At 41.8% G+C, this 22,659-nt stretch overlaps 1 protein-coding gene and 1 long non-coding RNA gene across 10 annotated transcripts in view; one reads left to right on the top strand and one right to left on the bottom strand.

Annotated features, from left to right (window-relative positions):
* The window catches only part of MATN2 (matrilin 2), a 107,170-nt gene extending 102,797 nt beyond the window's left edge, over positions 1–4,373 (bottom strand). For all 9 annotated transcript variants that reach the window (XM_039521929.1, XM_039521932.1, XM_039521934.1 and 6 more), the window contains exon 1: positions 4,090–4,373. The gene's annotated coding sequence lies outside the window, so the exon portion shown is untranslated. The remainder of the gene's footprint in view (positions 1–4,089) is intronic.
* LOC120396814 lies at positions 4,315–17,464 on the top strand. Its single transcript, XR_005593405.1, has 3 exons — positions 4,315–4,524; positions 5,215–5,276; positions 17,173–17,464. It is a non-coding gene; the product is annotated as an uncharacterized LOC120396814 (long non-coding RNA).
* Positions 17,465–22,659: the final 5,195 nt, after the last annotated feature.

Below are 22,659 nucleotides of genomic sequence, written 5' to 3'. Positions count from 1 at the left end.
AATTTAATTATCTAATGAACTTAGTGAAAGTGTTAAGTATATTTTCTTTGAGAATACCTTTCAAGTTATATTTTATATCACTTCATTTTCTACATCTCTAATGAAATAAGAAACAGTAATATAGCATCTGTTAGTTATTTCTAATGCACCCATCTCTGTGATATCTGGCCCCAATAATATCACTGTGGCTAATATTAACAACATTATTAAAAGCAACTAATGATCATTTCAAGAATTTCAGAAATTTACCATAATAAAAGTTTACAGTGATCTTGGAAAGCAGTATACCCACAGAATGGTTCACTCTTCACAATTTCCACTGAGCAGGATTTACCAAGGGGGATTCTTAGTTTATGACAGCATCAATCTTCCTGTTACTGATTTTTCTTCAGTTGCTGCTTGGACAATAGATCTTTTCATTAAACTTGTTCTTTTGGGGCAGATACATTTGAGTGAGTGTGAGCAAGAAAGTGTTACTACGACATTTATATAGCACAATGACATTGTAATGTGGAAGCTGAAATGTTGAATATGTTATAATATGCTTTGTGTTTGTAAAGAATGTGTTGATCTTCTGATTGCAAAAGGTTTTTTTATTTTCATTTTACTTTTTTCTTAATATATCTTGTTTGTCAAAAATTGTAAGATAAGAAAACTAAATAATCTTTTTACATCAACAGTAAAAAGTAAACATGGTAAACATGGTAAAAAATTTTAGTAGGTGCTGATTAGGGATGTAAAATATTAAACAGTTAACTGGTAAGTATTAGTCTTAGACATCAGAGTTTCAAAATTACCAGAATAGTAGCACTGTGGTGTGAGAAATTTAGTTTTGTCCACTCTGAAAAGGCACTATATTTGTAAAGCGCATATTATGTGACATATAATACAAGTTGGCTGTTTAGTTTTGTCTCCTAAAGTACAGCTACTTAGTTACAAACTGAAGGCTCTATTTAAAAAATAAAACAAAACAGGCATGCTATTTAATCTATACTAACCCCTATGCTATTAAGTCAGGTTGAAGAAAGGGTGAACTGAACACCACCATCTGACTAAAACAAAATGTTCAGGATATGAAGTAGTGCATTCTAGATACTCCTTATTTATAATGTAAACAAAGTTGAATTGTGAGCATGCCTTATCAATTAGAATAATCTGTCATTAGAGGTCTGATTATATGTGAAATAGTGGCAGTTGGTGTTTTCTCCTCACCTGAGTAGAGTGTACCAATCATACTAGATTCTTTATATCTGATTAGTCTTCCTCTAGTGTGTATAAGCTGCCTAAAATATCTCTTACTATTATATTCTTCGGCCTCAGTCCTGCACACATTTAAGCGTGCATTATACTTTACTCATGAGTAGTCCTACTAAAGTCAATGGAACTACTTACAGAAGTAGTAAGCATATGCTTATTTGCAGGATTAGGGCCAGGGGCAGCTCCAGGTCCCAGCACTCCAAGCGCGGGTGGCAGGCAGGCTGCCTCCGGAGGGTCCACTGGTCCCGCGGCTTCGGAGGACCTCCCGCAGCCAAAGCCGCGGGACCAGCGGACCCTCCGCAGGCAAACCGCCGGAGGCAGCCTGCCTGCTGTGCTTGGGGCGGCAAAATCCCTAGAGCCGCCCCTGATTAGGGCCTTAATTGCAGCCTCATATAACCAGCCTAATGTTGTATTTTCTTTATTAAAATATTAACATAGAAGTACATCAGATTTAGTTTTAATAATGTTTTAGTTAAATATATATGTTTTTACACACAATTATATAAAGCCAAATTTTAAAAATCTAGATTTTAAAACACATGTTCGAAGGAAATAGTATGGAATATGATTAAAGCTGTTTTCAGTTTCAAAGATTTCAGTTTTCATAGAAAAATCATATGCATGTTTCACTGTGCCCATTATTAGAGTTCCTTATCCCTAGACGTGTTGGGATTTGTTAAGACTATGCCTTCTATCTTAGTGCTCCTTATTAGGGCAGGCATACCAAATCACATATGATTTTTTTTCCAATCTCTCAGGCTAAACAGAGTCAGGCCTGTTCACTTCTTGAATGGTGGCCTAAGAAGAAAAGCCAAATGCTTCAGAAAGTGCTTTGTAAATCAGTAGGTTGCATTCTTCCCCTCTGAGTTAACACTAACCTAATGTCCAGCATCATGTTAGGGGTCAGTATGATACTGAAATGCTGTCTTCTAAAACTGAGATCCTGACAATTTGTGGTCACTGAAGATCCCACAACAATTTTCATGAGGCTAGAGAGTATCATCAACTGGCTAATTTCCAGATTAACTAAATATATTCTACTTAATTTATATTCCCCTGCTATTTCAACTGGCTACAGTGTTCTTCAGAACTATATTTTGTCTTGTCAAAACAGTTTCTATGTTTTACCCCAGAGGTGGCCATGATTCAGCGATGAGCCATTTGTAAAGAGTTTAAGGATAATTTATAACTGTAAGATATCATATATACTTTTGGGCAACTATTAAACAGTTATTGTGAGGTCAAATTTGCCCCCAAATTTACATCAGTAAGTAGTAGTATTAAAAACAAGTTTTTACAAAACCTAAGACCGACATAAATGTTAAATGTTACATAAGATACTGAAGTATGTGAATGGCCCCACAAAACTGGGAGCTTAGTCTTACATAATTCATAGTCATATTGAATGTAGGATAGGATATGGAATCACTTCACCCACCACTGAACTGTAGCTATCTGTGTGGTGGCATTAGTGTCAGTTAGTTGTTTGACAGCACAAAAAAAATGAAGAAATACACTTATGTGCTTGCTCCGGCAAAATACATTCCTCTCCTCTTCACTCCTCAATATTAAACAACACAGTTGACACTAGAAATTAAAAATCTGTGGCTACTCAGGACTTCATAGTTGTCATAATTCTCTACACCATGACCACTCAGAACTTTACAGCCAAAACTGGGGACATAACTCAGATTCTCCTATTCCAAATGCACAGGCCCCTACCACCTGAGTTCAAAGGAGAATCTCCTTTAGCTACAGTATAGTGTTTATGACACACCATTGAGCTGTTCTGAGACTGTACAGGAGAAAGCAGTAAGGCCCATACACAGTAGCTCTTTCATTACATACAAAATATAGTAATAAACATAAAACAGAGGTTGCTAATAGTGTTTTCACATTTATGGGGGATCCAGTGTGACTATTTTTTACTGCCCTATAGTACCTAAGAATAGTAGCAAGATCTGGTTGTCTATAAGAGAGGCAGGGCAGGTAGCTCTTTCAAGCGAGGCCTCTAAGCACCAATGAATCTTTTTGACTCCTCTATAAAAAGGTTTGACAGAATGTGAGGGGATTTTTTATTTCTAATTTCAATTGATAATTTCAATTTTTAAAGCATTCTTTTCTGTTTTTATTGATGTACACGTTCACAATTGCCCAAAATCATAGGTTTTAAGCATTTTTTCTATTTCTATCAATTTAAATTTTCACAGTTGTGGGAAAGTATGGGCAGGTGTCAGATGCTGGGAGAAGCAGATAGTTATTTAAGGACAGTAGAGATTGAGATTCAAAAAGCTAAAGCTTTATGACCATTACAACACAATTTGTCCACATCACATGTCAAAAGATACACAGTAAATATCCTTAAATCCAACTCTAAGAAGTTCTCAAGCAGCATTTTGCTTTCTTTGCCTCTCTGTAAATTTCAAGTTTCCTCAATTGAACTATTATTTCATCAGTTGGTGTATGCACCGCTACAAGCTAATGCTGCCAAGCCTAGCTATGCATCTGGAGAGTCCAGCTCAAACCCCAGCGCTGGAACTGGGCAGTGGCTGTGGACTTCAGACAGGGACCGAGATCTCCCAAACTATCCCAATCCCCGCCAGCTCGGGAGCTGTTCGGTTCCAGCCCTGCTCTGACCCTGACCCTGACCCAGGCACACCTGTACGCGCAGCGGGCTCCGCAGCTTTGCGCTCCGGCGGGGCACTGCGCCCCCAGGCTTGCTCGTGCCCGCAGCCACAGCGCCGGCCCGCCGGGGAAGGGCACGGGGGAGCCGCGCAGGTTCCCGCGCAGCGCTGGGCTGCCAGGGTGCAGCGGGGCAGAGACGGCGCTTACCTGAGGCGCTGGCCCGGCGGCTGCAGGCCGCGAGCCGGGCAGGCGGAGCGCGAAAGCCGGCGAGCGCCCTCGGGGGAGCGCGGCAGGCCGGGGAAGAACCGCCCGCCGCTGTGGGCGGGGGCCGGGGCGGTTCTGTCTGAGCGCACGCGGGGGCGCTCGGCTGCCTGGGGCGGGGCGGCCGGGCGCCTCGCTCGGAAGCAGCGAGGGGAACGGGGGCGCCCGGTTTCCAAGCTAGACGCGGCTCATCTCCCCCCGGGCTCGCGGCGGGGGAAGGGCCGGGGAGGAAGGGGACACGCGTGAGGCCAACCGAGGCCCGGCCGAACGTGCCCCCTCAGCGGGTGTCGGGAGAGCCCCTGGCCGCCGCCCCTGCAGGAGGGCTCCGGAATCCCCTGCCTGACCCCGGGCGAGCGCCGCTGCCAGCTCGGCTCCTGAAAGGTGCCTGCGCCCGGTTACGCGTGTCGCAGACCTGGCTCTGCTGAGGAACGCGCTCTCTGCACAGCAGGGGTCGGGGGCAGTTCCTGTCGCTGCTCTCCCCTTGCGGTCCCAGGGAGGAGCGGGTTGCCTGGCTCCAGGGAATCTCCTCTCAGGAGCGGGGCAGGGAGCCTCGGCTCGTCGTGGAAACTGGGAGCGGTTTGGTTTTCCCGGGCACCAGAAGTTCAGTCCAGGATCAGCAGCATCCTTCTTCCCCCAGCCTCTGATCTGAGCGTCAGCCATTGGCACCAGGCCGGCGCAGTTAGTAATTCCTTGCCAGGGAAATCCACCAAAGGAAACGTTGGGAAATGGAAATCCCATTCCCCACACAAAGCACCTCCAGGGCCAAAGCAAACCGTCCCCAGTGAATCATGCGGTCTTCCTGCCCTCAGACGTGGTTTATCTGTCTGCATGGAGGCTGTGGGAGTTTCTGTAGGGGAAGCGGATTTCAGTAAAGTAAAGAGATCAGATAGAGGTAATGATTGTTTATTAGTTAGCTCTGGAGTGAAGCCTGCTAAATAATAAATTGCTTAGATGGAAAAACCTGGACATGGGCTTTATAGCAACAGCTACAACTTTGTTATGCAAGAAAAGACTTGAGTCACTACCTTTATTAGTCCAAATAACTTGTGCTTTCTTCCTTCTGGCACACAGAGGGGCTAAGGGGCCCAAGTCCAACTGGCAAGAGGGCAAGCTAGCCATTCTACCACTACCAGGTAGGAAGCTCTAAGCAGAGCACTGCAATTTTAGGTTACAAAAAACACATATGAATTGTTGAGTTCAAACGCTTGGAAAATTTGTCTGTGCTTTCAACAGTTACTCAAGGGTAGGCAACATGTGTTTTTAATCATAAAATCTACTCTCAGTGAAAGATTTGTAGGAGAAACAACTCACAGCCTCTAAGGTATGCAAAGGAAATGGATCCTAAGTGCATAACTCTGCACCCAGGACCTACAACTGGGAGACCCTAACATGAAAATAAATATCTTTATTTCAGAGTTGGCTGTTGTGATAGACCCAGTAACAAATGACAGGGGCAAATAGAACAGAAAAGACAAGACCCTGCTCTATAGAAATGGGGCAAAACCATATGTAAGTCTCACACGGAAGGTGAGATCTAAATCGCTGGGTCTTTAGTCTTCCTCTATCCAAAGGGAACAACAAAATAAAAGTGAATGATCAACTATTACTTTAAATAATCTCATCACTTTAAAAATAAATTCTGAACAATTACTATTGAGTTCTGTTTCATTACCATCAGTATTTATTTGTACCAGTATTTTTCCCAGGAATTGAAATTGTGGAGGAATAGGGTTTGAATTTACAGGAAGGTGATGGCTGAGGGGTGAGCCTATGAAGGCGAATGAGATGTATGGCACCATAGTAAAAACTGAAAAATGTTTCAGGATCATTTCATTAAATTTAACTCACATTTTAAAATCATCATACAAATTAAAGTTGGATACTCAAGCCTTCTATGAAGCACTACATCTACATCCTTGTGGGTTTCTTGCTGTAATTTTTCACAGGTCCGTTAATGAACTTTTTGAATGTAGTGCATTCATCTTTGATAACTTCTTGTGTGTCCAGTACTTCCAACTCCTTCAATTGATATGCTAATTAGTTCATTCACGTGATCAGGCAGAAGGCAATTTCTTTCAGAACACAAAATTCTATTTGAGGATGAAAAACAAACATTCAACTATAGCTGTTGTGACTAGGAGTAGTGAGAAATGAATTCCTACTTCTTTCATCCCAGGAAACAGCACAAAGATTGGGTCGAGCCTCTAGTGATGATAAAAAAGAAGTTGAAGTAAAATCTTCATTCATTCATTCATTGTATAATATTGCATGCTGTGTTCAAATTCTCTATTCCGTCCTGATCACATGGCAGCTCCATTGCTGATAGTGCCTCACTTCACTCAACTGTCATTATAGTAGATTTGTAAGAATCAAGTCTGTGTACTTTTTCAGCTGGTTTAACAAACACTTCTTGTTCTCTTCGCTTAAGGATTCAATATAAGTGCCTTCATTAGTCAACTTCTGGACTGAAGTCTTTGATTCTTCCAGTATGTTTTCAATGGATTGTTCTCTGATCCAAGCATAGCTTCCATTGCTGGACAAACATCTACTACTGTTGTTGCAGATGCCCTGATGGCATTATTTAATAACCCAAGTGGTTTCAATACTAGACTTACATGAGAGAGAAAGGCGATTATCTTCTCTGAATATAGTAGCAAAAGTAATCCACTAGCCTCACTACTTAGATCTATTCCATCTTGGTAGATACTTTCCAAAGCCATTAATAACAGTTGCAGTAATTTTAAGACAACATCCAAGGATCACTCATGAGAAAGCCAATGGGTTTTCCCAGGTTGGACTAATTTGAACTTCAGTCCCAGAGTATCTTATTTTTTTTCCCAAGACATTCATTTTTTTTGGGATTCTTTTTGAAAAAAAATAAAGACATTAAATTTTATGGCTTTTTACATGTCTTTTGAAGATTCTGCAGCTTGTACTAGTGCTAGTTGAATAGAACCATAGACTCACAGGACTAGAAGGGACCTTGAGAAGTCTTCTAGTCTAGGAGTTCTCAACCTTTTTCCTTCTGAGCCCCCCCCCTCAACATGCTATAAAAACTCCACAGTCCAGCCATGCCACAGCTGTTTTTCTGAGTATAAAAGCCAGGGCCAGTGTTAGGGGGTAGCAAGCATTGCAGTTGCTTGGGGCCCCACATCATACAGGGCACCATGAAACTAAGTTGCTCAGGCTTCAGCTTCAGCCCTGGGGGGTGAGGTTCAGGGCCCCGGGCTACAGTCCCACATGGCAGGACTTCAGCTTTCTGCCCTGGGCCCTGGCAAATCTAATGCCAGCCATGCTTGTCGGACCCCCTGAAACCTGCTTGTGGCCCCCCAGGGGCCCCAGACCCATGGTTGAGAACCACTGTTCTAGTCCAGTCCCCTGAACTTAAGGGAGGACTAAGTATCCCTGAGATGTGACTGTCTAACCTGCTCTTAAAAATCTCCAATGACATAGATTCCACAACCTCCCTAGGCAATTTATTCCAGTGCTTAACTACCCTGACAGGAAGTTTTTCCTAATGTCCAACGTAAACCTCCCTTGCTGCAATTTAAGACCACTGCTTTTTGTCCTATCATCAGAGGTTAACAAGAATATTTTTTTCTCCCGCTTCCTTGGAACAACCTTTTATGTACTTGAAAACTGTTATGTCACCACTCAGTCTTCTCTTCTTCAGGCTAAATCAACCCAAATCTTTTTTCTCATAGGTTATGTTTTTTAGACCTTTAAACATTTTTGTTGTTCTCCTCTGGACTTTCTCCATTTGTCCACATCTTTTCTGAAATATGGCACCCAGAATTGGACACAATACTCCAGTTGAGGCTGTATCACCACAGAGTAGAGCAGAAGAATTACTTCTTGTATCTTGCTTACAATACTCCTGCAAATGCATCCCAGAATGATATCTGCTTTTTTTGCCAGTGTTCCACTCTTGACTCATATTTAGCTTGTGATCCTCTATGACTCCCAGATCCCTTTCCACGGTACTCCTTCCTAGGTAGTCATTTCCCATGTTGTATGTGTGCAATTGATTATTGCTTTCTAAATGGAGTACTTTTCATTTATCCTTATTGAATTTCATCCTATCCTCCAAAGCACTTGCAATCCCTCCCAGCTTGGTATTGTCTGCAAACTTCATAAAAGTGTACTTTCTGTGACATTATTTATCTAAATCATTGATGAAGATATTGAACAGAACTGGACCTAGGACCAATCCCTGTGGGATCCCACTTGATATGCCCTTCCAGCTTGACTATGAACCACGGATACCTATTCTCTGGGAATGGTTTTCCAACCAGTTATGCACCCACCTTATAGTAGCTCCATCTAGGTTCTATTTCTCTAGTTTGGTTTGAGAAGGTCATGCGAGACAGTATCAAAAGCCTTAACAAAGTCAAGATATACCACATCTACAGCTTTCACCCATCCTCAATGCTTGTTATCCTATCAAAGAAAGCTAGTAGGTTGGTTTGACACGATTTGTTCTTGACCAATCCATGTCTACTGTTACTTATCACTTTATTAACATCTACGTGTTTGCAAATTGATTGCTTAATTATTTGCTCCATTATCTTTCTGGGTACTTAAGTTAAAATGGCCTCTGCAGTGTGTATAAGAGAGATTAGGGTTACACTTTTCTCTGAGAAAAACATGTATTCCAGAGAAGCTTGCAGCTCCATCAAATGCACAAGCGACCATCTGTTTGGTGTCCAATTTACAAGCATTTAACTCTTTCTAAGATGTGGGCTGTCACAGATGCAGCTGATGTGTCTTCTATAACCTGAACATCTAGAAATGCATCTACTGGCCTACCACTGACATCAAGATAATGTATGCAATGACTTAATACTTGATGTCAATTTGCATCAGTGCATTCATCAGCCATGTATGTAATTTTTTGAATGTGGTGAGAGAGTTCACTTTTTTGACTGCAGAGTCTTTCACTGTTGCATCACATGCTTCTAACCAGTCAGCTGAGTTTCTTGCAGAAAGATAGTGACCACTTGCTGGTCTTGTTTGGAATGAGTGTCCAACTTCAGGGATAACAAGTGACAATGCACTTAACATAGGCCTCCAGTTTGTAGTGTGTGGTATCTCTTGCTTAAATGCGAAGTATGTTGCTACAGCCATGTTTATTGCATAAACTGTGTTGTGTCTCCAGCATTCTTAACAGACTCATTAAGTACTTCTAAAATTGGCTTTAGTACAAGCTTTCAAGCTTCACATATTATGCCTGGCTTATAAAGCTTTCTGTATGTCGATGCAGTCCAGAGGTTTGGTGTTTTGCAGTCTTTTCATATAGTTTGTCAGCACTGGCTTTGCTGATCAGTCTGGCAAACCAAGCTCCTCCAGTTTTACCAATTGTAGCAGTGGGAAGCTTTCCTTCTTTGTAAGTTTTTGCAAGAGGTGCACTATATCTTTTGAAATTTCAATAAATGGGAAAAGTTTGACCAACAACCATCAGGAATTACCTTTGGGTTGTGGAGAAACTGTTTCTTCAGTAGGTAGCTGTATTTGTGCTTTGGGGTGTTCAGCTGTAGATACACCACTTGAACCTTCAGATAACATGATATATTCTTGGTAAGCATAGGTGTAGTTTTTTAAAGGTTATATTCTTATTGCTTACTCTGAAAGATGTGTCCCTTCTGATGTTACTGAAGGCACTATCAAGCATGGAAAAAGTGATATCTGGTATAGTTTGTATCATGCCTGCCTTAAATGACATTAGTTTTTAACCACCATGAACAACTACCAGTAATATTCAAGAACAAAACTCCCTCAGTGGGAAAAACAGTTTATAATTAGCTAAATATATTATTTAGTGCTAATGACTACATTTCCATATTTATAGCTATCTAGTACATTGGTAAATATATCTAGTCCGGATTCAGGCAAGCCATAGAGAGCCATAGAGTGGTTAATGATCACTATCCAGATTGCCAAGGAGACATTTCATGATGTTTACTGGTGAAACAAGTTTGAGAAATGATTTGAATAGGGGCTGGATTTCAATTAAATCAGTGATTTCAATATAATGAATGCCCTGAACTCTTCTGAAGATTGTACATTACCTATTTTAATGCAGAACAAATGTATTGGGAAGTGTCACTATGTTAAATTCATTCACAGAACTTCACTGCTGCTGTGAAAACTGAACATTATGTACTCTTCCTAAGTAACTTGAAGGTGGTGTGTTCCCTCTTTAGAATCCACTGAAATAATTTCACCTTGGACCAGAAGGAATGGTAGAAATTATTTGCACTTAGGCATTTAGTGACCTATAATATCTAATGATGTTTGCACAGAATTCTTTAATTAAATGAGTGTTTAAAAGATTAAATTACAGCAAAATTTAAATTATGCTGATTTAGGATCAAAACCTGCTGGCTGTGCAGGCAAGTAATCAATCCAATGTTTTCTCTTGGTGCTTCAATAGGACAAGATTGGCCTTTATGTATTATGGTTCAGGGTCTGAATATTGTCCTTGACCAGGGCTAGTGTGCTGCTAGGTTTTATATTTTACTGAGATTAATTGGCTATATTGCTTCTTCAATGGAAGGAGTAATAATATGCTGTTACAAGGGCCTAACAAAGAAAATGTATTTTGCTATTTTATACTTGTTACTACTGTAAACATAGAAAAGTTATCATTAAAACTTATCTGCTTTTAATTAACAAATAGGAATATAATTTGTTAAAAATATATAAATGAACTATCTCTATCCACTATAGCCATTTGATGAACATAGCCTGTTTCCCATATAGCTGTTATAAGTTATTTTAGTGCTAGTATAATACTGTAGCCTGATTTGGGGTGTGTTAGTAGAGTTGATTTAATTTATCTGCTTAATGAAATTTTAATTATTTTTAATTAATACTATTAATAATAATTATTGGATATTAATTAGTATGGGTTTGGCTCGCCAATTTGTTTGATCAGAAGATAAAGTTCGTCCTGAATCAGGCTTCACAGAGTTTATAAAAGGAACTTCGGGGGTATGACAGGAGGCTTACACTGAGACAGATATAGTCATAAAGACCTTTTTATTAAAATCAATGAAATAGTAAGCAAATGGTAAAACAGTTAGGATTACAGAGTTACAAGTATCACAGTTCTTTAAGAGATATATCTATGGTAATACAATATAAGCTGCAAACGTGGTTAATACTCACATTCTGTTTTAATAACCTGGTGTTGGAAGACATGGGCCACGCCTGTGGCAATTTCCGTTTTCACACCTCTGGCAGAGGAAGCTACTGTGGATTTGTTTGCTTTCTAATTTAACTCTAAGCTTTAACTAAAATAAAACATAAGGGAAATTAAATCCCTTTACATTTACAGTTTGAAAGATAAAATAAAATACGGCCTATTAATAGTTAATAGCCATCGTAGATGGGTAGCATCGATACGTAGTTGAAGGTGGAGGCAATGAAGAGTAGACAGAAGTAGATAGATGGGTAGATTGCCTGCCCAATGGCGAGCTGCCTCACCTTTTTATAGAGCATTAGTCGGAAACCCTTCCCAAATTTCATCCTCCCCCCACGGAAATGTTAGGGTACACTTGCCCCATAGGCTAATATATATGTAAGTATGCATGACAGGTATGTACGCATTTGTGGTGTACTTGTTAGATTTGTGGGCAAAAATCCCCTTTTTCCACCCTTTACTGTTATTGGTTCAGGCAAAGGTCTCTAGACATCTGCGTAGATATTTTGTCTATTATTACTTTTCTGAGTAAGGGTCCCAAAATGTGCTAAAGTTGCCTTAGCGTCACATACAGGATTTTGGCCTGTAGGTCTCTTGCATTACAGCCAAACTTATTCTTAATATAAATCTATAAGCCTATTACATCAAATACTCAAATTTATAAGAAAGATATATTTATACATACCAACAGATTAATCCTTAGGGCTACAATACTCATGTATAGAACTGCAATAATTTAATGGAACACTGCAGTTCTCAACTGCAGCACACACAGGCAGGACTCAAACTTCTCACCAACTCCTCTCCCCCCATCAGATACAAAATAACAACTCAACACTAAGATAAAGATACAGCATCATCTATTGGTGGCAGTACAGTCTATCACGATCATTACCAGTTTCACTCCCCTGAGTAAGAATTCAAAACAGTAACTAAAATTTTAATAATGTTCTAACTCCTAGGAATCCAGGAAGTCTGCCATCCACACAAGTTTCTGGGTTGTTCTGCCTGTTTGAGTCCTATATTCAGTCATGGAGACATGATTCATAGTTGGATCTAGGCTATCAGTGAATACAGGGTCCATGTCCTACAGGTTAGGCCTATCTGTTGTGGATGGACGGACTACCTACTGAAGACTTTAGGATAATGAGGTCTCAAGGACCCTGGCAATTCTTCACAACCTGTCCCCCACCACAGCCATAGAAACCTCCTGAAATACCTCCAAATCATCCTCTGCAACCTTTTAGGATGGATGTTGAGCATCCTCAGTATTTACATTCTCCTTTCTTTCAATTAATCTGTTCAGTTCTCTGTGCACTGCAAAGAAGTGAACTCTCACTTTTTGCATCAGTGAAGATAAATTGTTTATTTTTTAAATTAGTGAGTAAGGTCCCCTCCAAAAAAAGAGTAAGTTTGGCATTTTTTCCAGGCTGCTTTTTCCAGTTGCATAGCCATACCATCTCTCCTTCTTGACTGGGCACAGAATTCTCCTTTTTCCTGGCATCTTGTGCTTGACATGTGCTTTTCCAGCTCTTTTGTTCCTTCACCTTCTGAAATACTGTCCTCAGATCACTTACATAAGACTCTGCTGTGTCAAAAACCTGGGTAGGTTCAAGGAGGTTTACTGTGTCTTACTGCCTGAACCTCAAATCATAGGAAAGCATGGTTTTATGGAGTCCAAATATAATCTCATAAGGAGAATAATGGATAGTTGAGTACCAGCTGCTGTTAAATGCAAATATGACAAAGGTGTCTTGACAACCCAATCTTGTTGGTCTTCACTGACTTAGACTAAGCATAGAACTAATGGTGCAGTTTACTGTCTCCACTCCCTCATTTCTCACAGGATGGGCAACATTGGTCATCATCTTAGTTTTCTGGAATTGTTGCCAAACATCATGTAATAAGTGACTTAAATTCCTTCTTCTGATTGCTGCAGATGTAGCTTGGTGGGCTGAATGCAATATTACATATTTCATCAATACTTTTGAAACTGTCTCTGTCCTTTTATCTGTTCAAAGCTGCACCACCATGTATTCTGAGGAGTCGTCATACACTACCAGCAAATACAAATTTCCAGATGGCTTTTCTGGTAGTGGGTCTTTCAAGTCAAGCAGAATGAACTCCCAGTCCCATGGCCTACTAGCATGGGGCATTTCCCCTAAAGGAGTTCTGCCTCTCCTTGCTGCTGCTTTCCTTTCTTGACAGACAAGATAGGAAAGCCCACAGTCCTTTACAGCTGCAGCCATGTCTAGCCAATAATATCTATCAGATACCTGGCTCAATGTCTTTTCATACCACAGGTAGCCTGCTGCTTCATTATCATGAAGACACTCCAGCACTGTTCTCCCTAAGCTACTTGGCATGACAACCCTGTTCTTGCCAGATATTGTCGCAAGACCAGGCTGAGTCTATTCTCACTTCCCTCACCCAGGTGAGAGCATCTGCCACATTTAGCTTTCCAGGTTTATAGTGAACTGTGAACGTATATTCAGACAGTTTGTGAATCCACCTCCACAGGCATCCTTCTGGGTTGTAATAGCTGCTTATAGAACCCCAAAGATTTGTTGGAACATTGCAAGTAACAACTCTGGCACAAACAGGCAGGACACAAACTTCCTACTACTACTCCTCCCCCGTCCCCCCATCAGATACAACAACAAAACACTAAGATAAAGATACAGCACCATCTATTGGTGGAAGTGCAGTTAGCTGTTATCAATACAGTAGTTAAATGTGCCAGACTGAAAGCAGAAGCCCTCCATTTATCCACAGAATAGCTACAACATTGCCCTCAAATGAAGTCTAATTGGAGAACCGCTTTGAGATGATAGAGTATTTCAGTCTCCATATGGCTACTATGGCCCTGTGGCACTCTGTACCTCAAGGCAGCACCCTGGAACCCCCATATTCACCCGACATATAATTATGATATATTTCATAGAAAGCAAGCCATGTAAGATAGCATATGAAAGGTCACGATCTCCTGAAACCCGTTGTTCTGTCCAAATATGTATATCATTAGTGTGTATGAAGTTATGAGATTTTCTGTCTGGTTGTAAGCTTTAGAGTCTCTACTGATAGGTGGTGGTCCACTCCCAGGAGGGTGTTAAGTGACCGTTAATCAGCGGGGAGTTGTAAACATGGGATTTACAATACTGTAAGAGGGCTGCACAATGGGGGATTTCTCAACCCTGTGACTCAGCAAAGCCCACCAGGACGTGTCTGGGCTAGTATTTTCTAGGCACATGGACTGAGGGCATAAAATAAGGGACAGTGGCATCGTGCCTTGGCCTTTCTCCTCCCTGACTTACACTGGAAGCAACAAGAACACTGGGAAGACAAAGATTTGAACTGAGAATGTAACATCTAGTGGGATGAGAAAACTGCTTATTACAAATACTGCCTAGTGTAATAAGATTTAAAATTTAGACTGTGCACTTACCTTTTATTTTCTTTGGTAACTGTCTCTGACCTTTTGTGCCTACCACTTATAATCACTTAAAATCTATCTTTCTGTAGGTAATAAATCTGTTTTATATTTTACCTAAAATACCAGTAGTGTATTTTGGCTGAAGTGCTTGGGAAATCTCAGCTCAGGTTACAAAGGCTAGTGTATGTCCTCTCCACACCTAGAGAGAGGCGGACTGGATAAGAAACTTACACTGGTAAGGCTTCTGACCAGGACAAGACAGTACAGTTCTGGGGTGCAAGGTTGGGGAGATGGTGGGGTGGGTGGGAATTGACTGGAGCCTCTCTCTCTCTCTCTGATTTGTGAGTGGCTCAGGGAGCACTCATGCAATCTAGATGGGTGTGAGGCTCTATATGCTGTTGAGCTGAGTGATAACAGTGCCTGGAGGGGTTTGCTGCTTGTCACTAGCAAAGCAATGTGAAAGAAAGCCCAGGCTAAAGAGTTATGTGGGCATAATGGTACCCCATTTCCAGGTTGCACCACAGGGATCTCATCAAAGGCCCCAATCCAGAATTGATTCCTGTTTGAAGCAGAACATATCTTTTAGAAAAACATCTGATCTTCATTAAAAAATTTCCAGCAATAGAGATTCCATGACAACCCTTGGTAAATTGTTCCAATCATTAGTTACCCTCATCATTAACAATTTGCATCTTATTTCTAGTCTGAATTGGTCTGGCTTAAACTTCCAGACATTGGATCTTTTTATACCTTTGTTTGCTAGATTACAGTGCCTTCAACTATCAAATTTCTGTTCCCCATGTTGGTACCTATAGATAAGGCTACGATTTAGTCACAGAAATCATGGCAGTCACAGATTCTGTGATTTTACTGGACCTCTGTGACTTCTAGGGCTTTAGGAGGCAGAGGCAGGACTGTGCGCCCCTGCCCTGCAACTGGGGCTGGCTGGAACTAGGACCCTGCAGCCCCAGCCCTGCAGCTTCCACCGGGGGCTGCAGCCGGGGCCACATGCCCCAGCCCCACGGCTTCTGCCTGGGGCTGCAGCTGGGGCTGTGTGCTCTAGCCCCATGGCATCGGCAGGGGCTGCAGCCAGAGCAGTGCTTCTCAGCCCCGCAGCTTTCGCCAGGGACTGCACCTGGGGCCGCGTGCCCCTGCCTGGAGTCTGCAGCAGGGGCTGTATCCCCCCCTTGGGACTTCCCAGGGCTGTGTGCCTTCCCCGGAAACTCAGGTTGGAATGACAATGTTTGAGGATACTGACACCCTATCATGAAAAAGATTAGCTAAAATAAATGGTTGAAAGATAAAAGATCTTCTGACTGATATTAAAGTATCTTGGAAAATAACATCCACTATCATGACCGTGCAGACGGAACACACTTTAGGAATGAAAATCAATACATATGAGACTAAGATAAATCCACTCTGCAAGATGTGCTGCTTTTGAATGTAATATTGTAAGGAAAGTGATGCTCTTAAGATTTGACACCTTGGATCAAGCCTTACAAAGGACCTTGTAAAAGTTGCCAAATTAATTTTTGAGTTTCATGGGTTGATATGATTACTGAAGGACAAGATAACGACGACAACAACTTCTTAGCTTTCGTGCGATATAATTCAGATGCTACTGTTGAGGAAAACATGCTCTTCTGTAAAGTGCTGCCTAGCCCATGACATTTGTTGAAGCTACCGAATATTTTCCAATCAATTGGGAAAAATGTATTGCTTTATGCAGTGATAGTGCCAAAGCAATGACTGGCAAGAACAGTGGGCTTGTTGCAAGATTAAAAACCAATATGCCACATTTAATTTGGACTCATTGTTTTTTACATGGACAAGCACTTGCTGCAAAAGGGATGCCTTCTGAGTTGCATCAGGTGCTTGATGAGTCTGAAAAAGTTGTGAATTTCATAAAAGCTGGCCTCTATCAGCTCACCTGTTTGCAATTTTATGTGATGAAATGGCTGCACTTTATAAAAGTCTTCTCTTGCACACTGAAGCGAGGTGGCTCTCATGGGGAAAAGTGTTAAGCAGACTTTTTGAATTGCGAGCTGAAGTACTTATGTTCCTACAGGAACAAGGGTCTCCTTTTGCTAAATCGTCCAGTGACCCATTGTGGTTTCTTCAGTTAGCTTACTTAGCAGACATCTTCAGTCATCTGAATTAGTTGAATATGACTTTTCAAGGATGACACAAAAACATAATTGTGTTGGGAGACAAAGTGAGAGCCTTTGGAAAGAAGGCTTGGAACCTGGTCTGCTGCTTGGCTTCAGAGTGGAAACTTTGAATTATTTCCTCTGAGTTGCGAGTTCATGAAATTGATTGCTGATGACAAGAAGTGGACATTAAACAATTAAAAAACATTATGATTGAACATATACTTACATTTAAGCAGCTCCAGGATTATTTCCTGCCTGACAACGTAGAACTTGGCAAGAGGTGGATAATTAATCCGGTCAACAAAAGAGTAGTCGAGTCTGCCAAACTTACAGGAAGCCTGCAAAATAAACTCATCAATCTTTCATCTGATAAAATGCTCCAGTGTTCATTTCCTTCAGAAGACATGTGCGCGTTTTGGATGGCACAGAAGCATGAGTATCCCAAACTTATAACTGAAGCTTTGAAAGTTTCAATCCTGTTCGCAATGTCATACTTATTAGAATTAGGATTCTCATCGAGAGTTGCAATAAAAACAAAGCAATGAAATAAATTATCTGTGGAGAATGACCTGCTGCTGAGTGTTTTTTCAGTTCAACCCAACATAAAAAAATTAGCTGGTACAAAACAAGCACAAGTGTCTCACTGAAGAACTCTGTAAAACTCAATTTGTAAAAAAGTGAATCTATACTCTGTTTCTATGCAAAAATAAACTTTGATTTGGCACACAAATGTTGTTTTCTTACTTTCCCTTATTTATGTAGGTTTGAAATATTAGTTTATTAATGCTGGTGAGCCAGTATTATTCATAATATACCTGATATTTAAGATAGGTGATCAAAATTTTTTCAAATTTTAGTATGGGGAGCGGGGTCACAGTTTTATTTTAAATACAACGGGAGTTGCAAGCACAAAAGAAGTTGAGAAACACTGATCTAGTCCAATAAAATTGGAAGAATAGCAATGTGAGCCTGGAAACTTATATTATTAGAGATAAAAAAATAAGATCAGAAAAAAATTAAATTCCTGCTATTTCAAAAGCAAATCTTAATCAAGCATGCATTATATTATCTGTGATCAGCACAGACAACACAGAAAGGTCAACTGTCTGAAAGATGAACCCAAAATTGACATATAATGATGCATGAATTCATATAATGTCATAAGCACAGCTCTTTGATCAGAGATCATATCTCAACTCAAAACATCCCAGCCTGTGATTCAATCCAATCTTATGACCTCTGGGTGTGAAACTTAACTTTCCCAAAGGTATTCTTCTCCTTCCCAAGCACCAGCTCCTATATCCCTTCCTCTGACAACCTGTGGAAGGAGATGGGTGAGCTGATCTGATCTAAGATTAACCCCTTTTTTTTATTGGTGACCATGTAGTGACCCATGAGAGGTATGGATATGTATCAGCATACAAAACTTTTGGTTATGTGAAATCCAACACTTTCAAGCAAGGGGACATGTAATTTCCAGCTCGAGGCGGGATACCCACGCTAGATTGAGCTAGTACACTAAAAATAGACCTGTAGCTGAGACGGTGTGAGCAGTAAGAGGGATTGACTACCTGAGTCCATCCGAGATGCTAAGTATTTACTTGGGTGGCTAACCCCTTGTGCTGCTGTGCTTAACACTTCTATCTTTAGCATGCTAGCTTGATTAAAGCTAATGCGAGTATGTCTTCTCAAGCTGGAAATTACACCTTCCAGTTCCAGTATAGGCGCACCCTTAGATTCTCACTGTTACAACTGCTTAGTATCCATTTTAATGTTTTGCAGGACTACTTTGTTCCTGAACTGTTTGCACTGCTTATGGAGATAAAGTTATCCCTTTTTCAGGCAAGCAATTAGACAAATTTTGGAGTTCTTCAGGTTGTTTCGATTAGGAGAATAAACTGAGGATGCAGTTAGGTATCTGTGATGCAATCCTGTTTATTTCAAAGAATGTACAAAGTCCTGTTTCTCTGAAAACAGAAGGAATCAAACCACCACAAGAGAGATCTTCTTTGTTTGACTGTTTCAAGACTCCTTTAGCCAGCACTCAGCCCCAAAGCTCTCTCGCTGTAGGTGTTTTTCTCAGGCCCATGCTTCCAGTACTTGTTCAGACTGTGTCCTTGACTTTCTGCTGATTTTCTGGTCTCTCTCCTACTTCTTTCTCACTTACACATACAAACAAACCTCTACCCCTCCAAACAAACCTCTCCCAGCAAACAATACTCAGTGAACCCCCACCCACCTACACAGTTCTAATTTATTTTTGGTGGTGACATGTGCCTGTGTTTTGGGTGGAGTCTCCTAGAGTTCCTTACATTTATCCTGAATGACAGGTGACCGTTACACTCATCGGTTGATATATAAAATATATTTAATAACACTTTATATGTTCAAAGGCATGCTACAGATATTAATTACTTTAGATGGCATTTACTACTGTCAATAATAAAATTTGAATTACACGCCGAGGTGAAAACAATCAGGAGATAACCAGCAACTAGAGTTTGTTGTATGTTTTGAAATACTAGCAAAAATTAGTATGAAAACTTTGAAACCAGACCACATCCTCAGATGACATTTTGGCTTGAGAACCTTGGACTAAACATCCATAGCTCATTTGATTTTTTTTTAATGTAAATTATTTTTTAAAAACAACAAAACTACATCAGCTACTCTCACAAGTTCACTGGAAGTGTTCAACACCTCTTATGTACTTGCTCTCTGTTTAGCAAAGGCAAAACACCCTCATATAATAGCCGGAAATTTAAAATTATCTGTGCCACAGATAAAGCTAATATCTTCTTTAAAGCAAAGAAAATGAAAGCCATTACACTTTCAAATGGTACTGTGGTGAGCAGAATTCACAGACTGGCAGAAGATAAATAAGAGTAACTAACTGTCCAGTTTTATCCCCCCATAGATTCCCCACTGTAGCGACCACAGTTCAGTTCAGAGGGTAGTAGCCAAAGTGGGAGCCCCTAATGTAGATAAGGGCTGGCATCCACTGATACTTTAACCATGGTGCTGTCTAGACCTGCTCTGAACATGGTTAGATGACATGGTGCTAAAGTACTGGCAAATGCCAGGAGCTCTGGCTACAACAGCACTTGTACCATTGCTACCCCTGGGGAAGCTGAACAATAAACTGGTGGTAGTGACTTTGGAAATTTTAAAGGGAAAATCGATGCAGAAATCTAGAAGCTTGCCCCATACCTTGAGTTTCTGGTTTTGGTTTTGGCATGTAGTGGGAAGGAATCTCAGAGCAGGTCTACATTACTGCTTAAGTTGATCTAACTTGCATCACGCAGGTGTGCGAAAGAGACCCCCCCTCCTCCCCCAAGCAACACAAGTTACAGTGACCTAAGTGTTGTCCACACCGGCGCTATGTCGGTGGGAGACGCTCTCCCACCAACATAGCTTCTGCCTCTAGCTGAGGTGGGATAATTATGCTGACTGAAAAGTGCTCTCCCGTTGGCATAGTGTCTTCACTAGACACGCTACAGCAGTGCAGCTGCACCGATGTAGTGCTTCCAGTGTAGACCTGCCCTCAGAAAAGGCAGGTCCTGGGGTTCTTGATGCCTGATGCAAGCAGGAGTTAGACCAATAGAAGTGGCTGGAATGAGAGCAATACCTACCCTGCAAGCATAAGAAGAATAAGAAAACCACTTAGATTTATCAGCAGGATAAAATGAAATGGATTTAGGTTTCCCCAGCCATGCTGGAACAGAGCCTCATTCCTGGCTAAATTCTAAAAGTTTTGCTCAAGGGGCTTTGCTATAAAAAAGAGCCATGAAAAACTTGATGGCAAATCCCCGCTTCGTCCAAAGCCAGGAAAGGAACCAAAGGACAAGTCTAGTGGCTGTGGTAGACTCTAAATAAATAAATAAAATTATTGCCTTTTCCTATTGGCTTATTAGATTTTTGTATTACATTAGCCAACACATTGTTCTTAAGTATGTGTCACACAGGAGCAGTACCATATTTCTGTAAATAACTTTCTTCAAGGCACAGCTAATACTGGAAATCTAGTGGGACACAGACAGGAATAAGATGGTAGCCTGACAAAACTGTTGCACCCTGACTGGCGCTTTTCTCTCTCTATTGCTATGGAAGCCAAATATCCAGGGTCTCAGGGTATGTCTACACTACGGGATTATTCCGATTTTACAGAAACCGTTTTTTAAAAACAGATTGTATAAAGTCGAGTGTACGCGGCCACACTAAGCACAGTAATTTGGTGGTGTGCATCCATGTACCGAGGCTAGCGTCGATTTCTGGAGCATTGCACTGTGGGTAGCTATCCCATAGTTCCCGCAGTCTCCCCCGCCCACTGGAATTCTGGGTTGAGATCCCAGTGCCTGATGGGGCAAAAAACATTGTCGCTGGTGCTTCTGGGTATAGCCTCACCCCTCCCTCTGTGAAAGCAGCGGCAGACAACCGTTTCGCACCTTTTTTCCTGGGTGAACTGTGCAGATGCCATAGCACGGCAAGCATGGACCCTGCTGAGCTCAAGACAGCAATCATGGACGTTTTAAAGACCTCATGCATTCTTGTCCAGTCTATGCTGAACCGGGACCTGCAAAGCCAGGCGAGGAGGCGGCGGCTACGGCAGAGCGGCCACGAGTGTGATGACGATATGAACACAGAATTCTCTCAAACTGTGGGCCCCGGCGCGTTGGAGATCCTGCTGGTAATGGGGCAGGTTCTAGCCATGGAATGCTGATTTTGGGCCCAGGAAACAAGCACAGACTGGTGGGACCGCATAGTGTTGCAGGTGTGGGACGATTCCCAGTGGCTGCGAAACTTTCGCACGCGTAAGGGCACTTTCATGGAACTCTGTGACTTGCTTTCTCCTGCCCTGAAACACCAGAATACCAAGATGAGAGCAGCCCTCACAGATGAGAAGCGAGTGGCAATAGCCCTCTGGAAGCTTGCAATGCCAGACAGCTACCGGTCAGTCGGGAATCAATTTGGAGTGGGAAAATCTACTGTGGGGGCTGCTGTGATGCAAGTAGCCAAAGCAATCACTAAGCTGCTGCTACGAAAGGTTGTGACTCTGGGAAATGTGCAGGTCATAGTGGATGGCTTTGCTGCAATGGGATTCCCTAACTGTGGTGGGGCGATAGATGGAATCCATATCCCTATCTTGGCACCGGAGCACCCGGGCACCCAGTACATAAACCGCAAGGGGTACTTTTCCATGGTGCTGTAAGCACTGGTGGATCACAAGGGACTTTTCACTAACATCCATGTGGGATGGCCGGGAAGGGTTCATGACGCTCGCGTCTTCAGGAACACTACTCTGTTTAAACGGCTGCAGCAAGGGAATTACTTCCCAGTCCAGAAAATAACAGTTGGGGATGTTGAAATGCCTGTAGTTATCCTGGGGGACCCAGCCTACCCCTTGATGCCATGGCTCATGAAGCCATACACAGGCAGCCTGGACAGTAGTCGGGAGCTGTTCAACTATAGGCTGAGCAAGTGCAGAATGGTGGTAGAATGTGCATTTGGCCATTTAAAGGCGCGCTGGCGCACATTACTGACTCGCTCAGACCTCAGCCAAACCAATGTCCCCATTGTTATTGCTGCTTGCTGTGTGCTTCACAATTTCTGTGAGAGTAAGGGGGAGACCTTTATGGCGGTGTGGGAGGCTGAGGCAAAACACCTGGCCGCTGATTACACACAGCCAGACACCAGGGTGATTAGAAGAGCACACCAGGAAGCGG

The sequence above is a fragment of the Mauremys reevesii genome, linkage group 2, assembly GCF_016161935.1.
Source record: "Mauremys reevesii isolate NIE-2019 linkage group 2, ASM1616193v1, whole genome shotgun sequence".
NCBI lineage: Eukaryota > Metazoa > Chordata > Testudines > Geoemydidae > Mauremys > Mauremys reevesii.
This window is presented reverse-complemented; position numbering and strand designations above follow the sequence as displayed.